This window comes from Branchiostoma lanceolatum, chromosome 3 (genome assembly GCF_035083965.1).
Source record: "Branchiostoma lanceolatum isolate klBraLanc5 chromosome 3, klBraLanc5.hap2, whole genome shotgun sequence".
In the NCBI taxonomy this organism is placed as follows: domain Eukaryota; kingdom Metazoa; phylum Chordata; class Leptocardii; order Amphioxiformes; family Branchiostomatidae; genus Branchiostoma; species Branchiostoma lanceolatum.
The window spans coordinates 32,020,565-32,027,661 of NC_089724.1; positions in this window are offsets into that span (position 1 = coordinate 32,020,565).

Consider the following 7,097-nt stretch of genomic DNA (forward strand, 5'->3'; position numbering starts at 1 on the left):
TGTAACGTTATGATATACAGACATTTTTGTACCTCATGAAAGCAATTCGAAGTTTAGCAGATGATTACGTCTCTTCGCCATGTATGTCCAGTATGGTAGGTACTGGGCACGTACGTGTGTGTGAATGTAGGTGTAGAAAATGTTGCAAAAACACACTCATGACAACACAAAGAAAAGAAATGTCCGATATATAAGGATGGTTTAACGCACTTATATATGTTCAGCTTTACACACATATATACAAGGGAGGACACACACACATACATGTTCAGGTTTACACACACAAAGGAGGACAGACATATATGTTTTACTCACACATTTATATATACAAGGGGCACACACACACATATGTTCAGCATTATGCACACATATATACAAGGGAGGACACACACACATACAATTCATGTATATGTTCAGCTTTACTTACACACACACACACACGCACACACACACACATTATTGATACATGGTAACATGAGGAAATGTATAACAGTATGTTATAGTAAACACAGTGATAAGACACTTAGGTTAGGAATGTCATGTGTAGATTAATCTCTAGCTCTTAAAAGTATTACGATTATAAGGTATGGTCATCATTTTCAAAGGTAGACAGCTCTTAGGCTTGAAAAGAAGTGTCACAGTGTTGGTTTTGACCCCCAATTTTGCTCCAGAATTTGAAGGAGAGTAACTCAAGAATGCCTTGATGAATCGTCCGACGACTTTCGGTAGCTTATAAGATGACTGAAACATATAGATGTGACATATGCAAATCATGTCCTTATGCATCACTACTGAGTTAATGTTACGATTCTGCTACGTTCATGGAACAGTGGACGTTACAAAATGCAACAAATGAAGCCGAAAGAGAAAAATTGATTTGAAATAACAGTTCTGCATAATGTGAAGAAATCTATACTATAATACTACTGTCACAGTGGTGAATGACGTGATTTTGACACTTGCAGCATTGAAAAATGAACTAAGGTTAGATATCAGCAACAATATATCAAGGCCCATTTTGAACGATTAAAAGGAAAATCACAATTGCCCTTTTATCCTTAAACCTTTCTGGCCAAGATAATATAAGTCTGAATTAGCAAGGTAATAGAACAATGCACCCTTGTATTAAAAACGACTTTTCCTATCTCTGCGGACGCTCTGTTATACATCCAACTTTGCTTTGTATTATATATGTGATTCGAGCGTCACATATATCTGTGTTACAAAACACAGAAAACTACAATCAGACAAACAGGATATAAGGAGGCTACTATGACTTGCGCATTTGCCAACGTTGTTTTGTTTGTTTGTTTGTTTGTTTGTTTGTTTGTTTGTTGACATGTAACGCCACATGTCTCAAAATGCTTGTACAGTTCCTGTGTTTTACACTATCAATGTCTGTAAGTGCTTTGTTCTTGGCGCGTGTGTTGTAGGCTTCAACTTCGGCTACCCCCAAATAACCCCGCTAGGGGCAAAGTAGGGGGGGAGGAGGTCCCAGGCTAAGGCGGCAGGCCTCCAGCCTGGCGCGGAAAGACTCAACTGTGGGAGCCGTAACAACCGCGCCAGGCAGGGCGTTCCACTCGGGTATGGTGCGGGGGAAGTATGAATATTTGTAAGAGTCAGTTCGGGCGTAAAGTGGTTGAAATTTGAGCGTGTGGCTTCCCCGGGTGCGCCCCTGAGCTGGTTTCAGTAAACTATCTTTATTAATATTGATGTAGTTATTGACTAGCTTATAGAAAAAGGTGAGGCGGGCGTTCCTCCTCCTTTCAGAGAGAAGGGTCCACTGCAGGTCATTGAGCATTTGTGTCACGCTGCTAGTATATATAGGCTGTCGTTATCTAGTCGTTATCATTTCCATCTCGTGTGCTTCAGTGCCATTATTGCTAACGGTTTGATGATTTGTGCTGCTGTTGTCATGAACTCTTCCCAAGTTCCTCTGACACCTCTTCCGCAACTCTAGCAAGCCTCTCTTCTTGCTGTTGATATATACTTGCAGCCAAGTGTCCTACTACATCCTGTGTTGTCGTTCCGCATGTGGGGCAAGGGCTGCCTTGAAGGCTCGCATTTGTGTCGGTTTGAAAGTTCATGTCCTGCATACGCTTTGCACTTGCCCTATGTACCCTCTCCAGCTTTTGCAATTCTGTGGAAGTTGGGAACCATAGCTCACATCCATGCAGCATGTTGGGTAATACGAGTGTGTGGTAGAGCTTTTTGGTAGTGACACTGGGTTCAGCCTCTTACCTTCCAAACCAGTGGCTAATATTGCACTTGTCTTCCCCTTTCCCTTCTGGCATGCTTTTTCTGTTGCACTGGCTGGTCGCAGGCCGGCTTCATGTATCACTCCCACACGTGTTACTTGGGAGACTTCTGGCATGGTGCATGCTCCCATTCTCCATCCCGTGTTTGGTTCCATTGAGGGGTTTTCCTTCTTACTCTGCCCCAAAACTACACACTTGCTCTTTTCTGGAGCAAACTGGAAACGCCATCTCCTATAATAGTCTTCCATCTTGTTGATCATGGTTTGCAGGCCGTTCCTTGAGCTGGCCAGGAGGTAGTCTGTATAACGCAAACTCCAGCTGTCCGGGGGTTTCTCTCCCCTCGTTGCGAGGCGGTTGCAGGGCGGCGAGCGGTCACAGGAGGCTTGATTGAATTAAGGTTAGCCAGGAGGCAGATATCATCGGCTAGGGCTCAGAGTGCTGCAATTGATCCCCCCCCCCACCGAGACTCCACACTTCAGTTTCCTTAGCTCATCATGTACGTCGTTTGTAGTTAGTAGGTAGCACATCAAAGACAGTACGCCACCTTGATTCACCCCTCGAGTGGTTTTAAATTCTCTTGAGAACGCTCCGTTCAGCAGTACTCTGTATTTGTTTCCCGTGTGCATCTCCCTGAGCAGCCCCCACATTTTCACGTTTGTCGCTTCTTTGTAAATTTTGTACAGCATCCCTTCAATCCACACTGTATCATACGCTTTTCTTGTGTCGAGGAAACACCCATAGACCTTGCTGCCTCTCTCTACCTGGTGCTTGGAGCCACGGCTTCCACCTCTCGTACAGGTCCGTCTTGTCTGTCTTTCCCTGTTTTAAGTCTTTTAAGATGGGGATTTTGACACCTTTTTAAACGCTTCAGGGATGAACCCCTCATCTTTCACACTGTTAAAAAGGTTTGTCAGCCTCATCCACAGATGATCCCCTCCATACTTAATGTTATCCGTCCAAGCCACCACTCGCCCTTTCTCACCGCCTGAGGTCTATCCCTCTTGCCTTTCCCCCGCCTTATTCTGCTCTCTCGTCACTAACTGCTAGCTCTGCCAGTTCTTCATTATCTCTCTCTTCTTGGATTTGTTTAGCTTTTCTGACTTCAGCTCTAAAGTTGTTCTTGTTCTTCTTATACTTTCTGAGTAGCACATTGTCCCTTTCTCTTGGCTTTCCTTCCCTCTTCCACTGTAACCATGCCTCTTCTGTACAGCTTCTGATGCTTCTTTGGTTTCCCGGCAGGAATCACTTCTTTTGCTGTGTCCTTTAAGGCTGAGGTTATCATGTCCAGTTCTCTTTCTATGTTGTCGGGTGACCTTTCTAGTTGAGTGCAGCTCTGCTCAAGTCTCTCCTTCAGCCGCCTTTGGTAGGTCTTGTGTGTTTCCTGATTGCTCATCCTTTTCCAGTCTGGTCTAAGATGGGTTTCTCCCTCTTCCCACTCTACTGGTTTGATTAGGAGACATACCACTACTGGGTTGTGGTCTGAGGTATTTGCACTTTGATCATCCATAACTTTGCCTTCATTTCCGGTAACAGTGAGGGTGCTACAAGAATGTAGTCAATGGTAGTCTCGCAGTACTGCTTGCCGCTGTACGTCAGAGACATGTCCCCATTGGCCCTTCACATATGCTGTAGAGGTTCAGAGAAATCAAGCCCAGCTCTTCCATCATGGTGGACAGTAACTCACTGCCAAATCTGGATGGTTGCCCTCTGCCTCTCTGACCTCCTTCCTGCCCTAACTCCGCATTAAAGTCACCAGCAAAGAGAACACTTCCTTCATTCTCATTCTTTCTGTAGACTTCTAACATGACGTCTCTTTATTCCTCCATGAGTGAGTTTGCATGCGGCATGTATACAGCGAATACAAATAATTTCTGTCCGTTTCTGAGTCTAAGTAAGTCTTATAGCCATCAGTCTGTCGTTGTCGTCTTCTAGCTTGTGCACTGCATAGTCAATTTATGCTTTCCATATCCGGGCTACGCCCCCCTGGCCTCTTCTCCATGCTCTATTTTCATTGTCTTTCAGCCTTCTGTCAGCCCTTCCCCATCCTCTGTGTGTTTCTAGTGCATGATCAAGTGCAGTTAGTGCATCTTCATACAGCCAGTGTTCTGCAATGGCCAGGATATCCACTTCAGGTGTAGCCTTATAAATGGCAATGCTGACACTAACCCCATTCATTCATTCATTCATTCTTCTTCTTCTTTATTCCTCCCACAGGAGAGCATAGCACATTTAAAATATAACAGTATTGATCCATATTTAAAAGACAAGTATTAGTCCATATTTAAAAGACACAAACATATTTACAAATCTCCCGGTATATGACGTCCGTCACCTCTATATGCCTAAGCGTGTGGCACTCTTTGATCTACTATAGTGTTCTATTTCACTTCTGCCTCTCCTGCCCTCGTTGGTTATAATTTTCCGACGGCATAAAACTTGACATGACACATAATCACACGGTGAACAACAGTCTTAGCTCTTTCCTCAATTTCAAAGTTGTGACCCTGACATACATTCTCTAGTGTCCTTTCCTGACTCTTGTTTCCAGGTATAGTGAAAGTCTCAGTTCCTCTCATCTCCTGTGTTTCACTCTATCAATGTCTATGAGTTCTTTGTTCTTGGTGCATGTGTTATCATTTCCATCTCGTGTGCTTCAGGGCCATTATTGCTAACGGTTTGATGGTTTGGGCTGCTGTTGTCATAAACTCTTCCCACTGTTCCTCTGTCACCTCTTCCGCAACTGCTGGTATATACTTGCTGTCACATTCGTTCCCAGACAGTCTGTGATGTGCATCTCTTGTAGAATTGAAGGTTGGGCACTGTGTGATGAGGTGTCCTACTACATCCTGTGTTGTCATTCCGCATGTGGGGCATGGTCTGAGTGCTTGTTCTGTTGGAGGTGTACTCATGTGTATGACCCTTTGTAGGTTCTATCTATGCATGGGCTTCTTTTTCGCCAGGTGCCATAGTTTGTGTGGTCTCCTGTTTGTCTCATGTGTCTTGTAGAATCTGGGGCATGTTGTGTGGTCGTTTACCCTCTCTCTCCATCTCCCTTCTTCTGTTTCTGCTATCGCTGTCTTTACTATGGTCTTCCATTGGTCTTTGCTTGGGAATTCCATTGTGACCCAGTACTGTTCCAGGTAGACTTGAAGCCCATATTGCTCTGCAATCTCGAAGCAGTCTACCACGAATCCTTCTGTCTTCCATTTGCTTGAGTTTAACACATGTGAGTACAGCCTGTATAGGAAGATTTTCTTTGTAAGGTGTAGTGTTTTCAGTCTCCCAAACAGCAGTAGCTTGTGTTTGTCCAGTGTCGCTCTGAGCGGCATCATTCCGAGGGCTGCGAGGCTCGCATTTGTCTCGGTCTGGAAGTTCATTCCCTGCATACGCTTTGCACTTGCCCTATGCACCCTCTCTAGCTTCTGCATTTCTGTGGAAGTTGGGAACCATAGCTCACATCCATGCAGCATGCTTGGTAATACAAGCATGTGGTAGAGCTTTTTGGTGGTGACAGGGTTCAGCCTCCTACCTCAACCAGTGGCTAATGTTGCACTTGTCTTCCCCTTTCCTTTCTGACAAGCTTTTTCTGTTGCACTGGCTGATCGCAGGCCGGCTTCGTGTATCAACCCTACGTGTGTTACTTGGGAGACTCTGGGATAGTGCTTGCTCCCATTCTCCATCCCGTGTTTGGCTCTATTGAGGGATTTCTCATCTTTCTCTCCCCAAAAACTACACACTTGCTCTTTTCCGGAGCAAACTGGAAACGCCATCTCTTTCCATAGTTCTCCATCTTGTTGATCATGGTTTGCAGGCCGTTTCTTGAGCTGGCCAGGAGGCAGGCTATCATTAGCCAGGGCTGGTGTGCTGCAGTTGATCCCTCCCACTGAGACTCCACACTTCAGTTTCTTTAGCTCTTCATGCACGTCGTTTGTAGTTAGTAGGTAGCACATCAAGGACAGGACGCCACCTTGATTCACGCTAGCCTCCGTTGCAGGCTCTGAACCGGCTTTTTGGGGGGCTAAATAATACACTTTTTGCAGCCAGCCCGTAACTTATACTCTCTGAGTAGCACATTCTCTTTTGGCCTTCCTCCCCTCTTCCACTGTAACTATGCCTCTACCTCATTTCGGTGCGCCTCTGCGACTTCTGGGGACCAGTACGGTTTCTGATGCTTCTTTGGCTTCCTGGCAGGACTTCTTTTGCTGTGTCTCTCAAGGCTGAGGTTATCATGGCTTGTTCTTTTTTTATGTTATCTGGTGACCTTTCCAGTTGAGCGCTGCTCTGCTCAAGTCTCTCCTTCAGCCGCCTTTGGTAGGTCTTCTGTGTTTCTTGACAGCTCATCCTTTTCCAGTCTGGTCTGAGATAGATTTCTCCCTCTTCCCACACTACTGGCTTGATAAGGATACCACTATTGGGTTGTGGTCTGAGGTATTTGCACTTTGCTCATCCATAACTTTGCATGACTTTATTTCCGGTAACAGTGAGGGTGCCATGAGAATGTGGTCAATGGTAGTCTCGCAGTACTGCTTGCTGCTGTAAGTCAGACATGTCCCTATTGGCCCTTCACAAAAGATGTTGAGGTTCAGGGAAATCAAGCCCAGCTATTCCATGATGGACAGTAACTCCAATGCTGACACTAACCCCATTCCTTCCTTCATTCATTCATTCATTCATTCCTTTCCATTCATTCATTCATTCCTTTCCATCCTTTATTCCTCCATATTAAGAGAGCCACGTTAATAAAATACATGAATATACAGTTATAGGACGTTACAATGTAAAATAACTTTCCGCACATAAACTCAGGATTCAATAAAAACATTTGGTAACATTAATCGA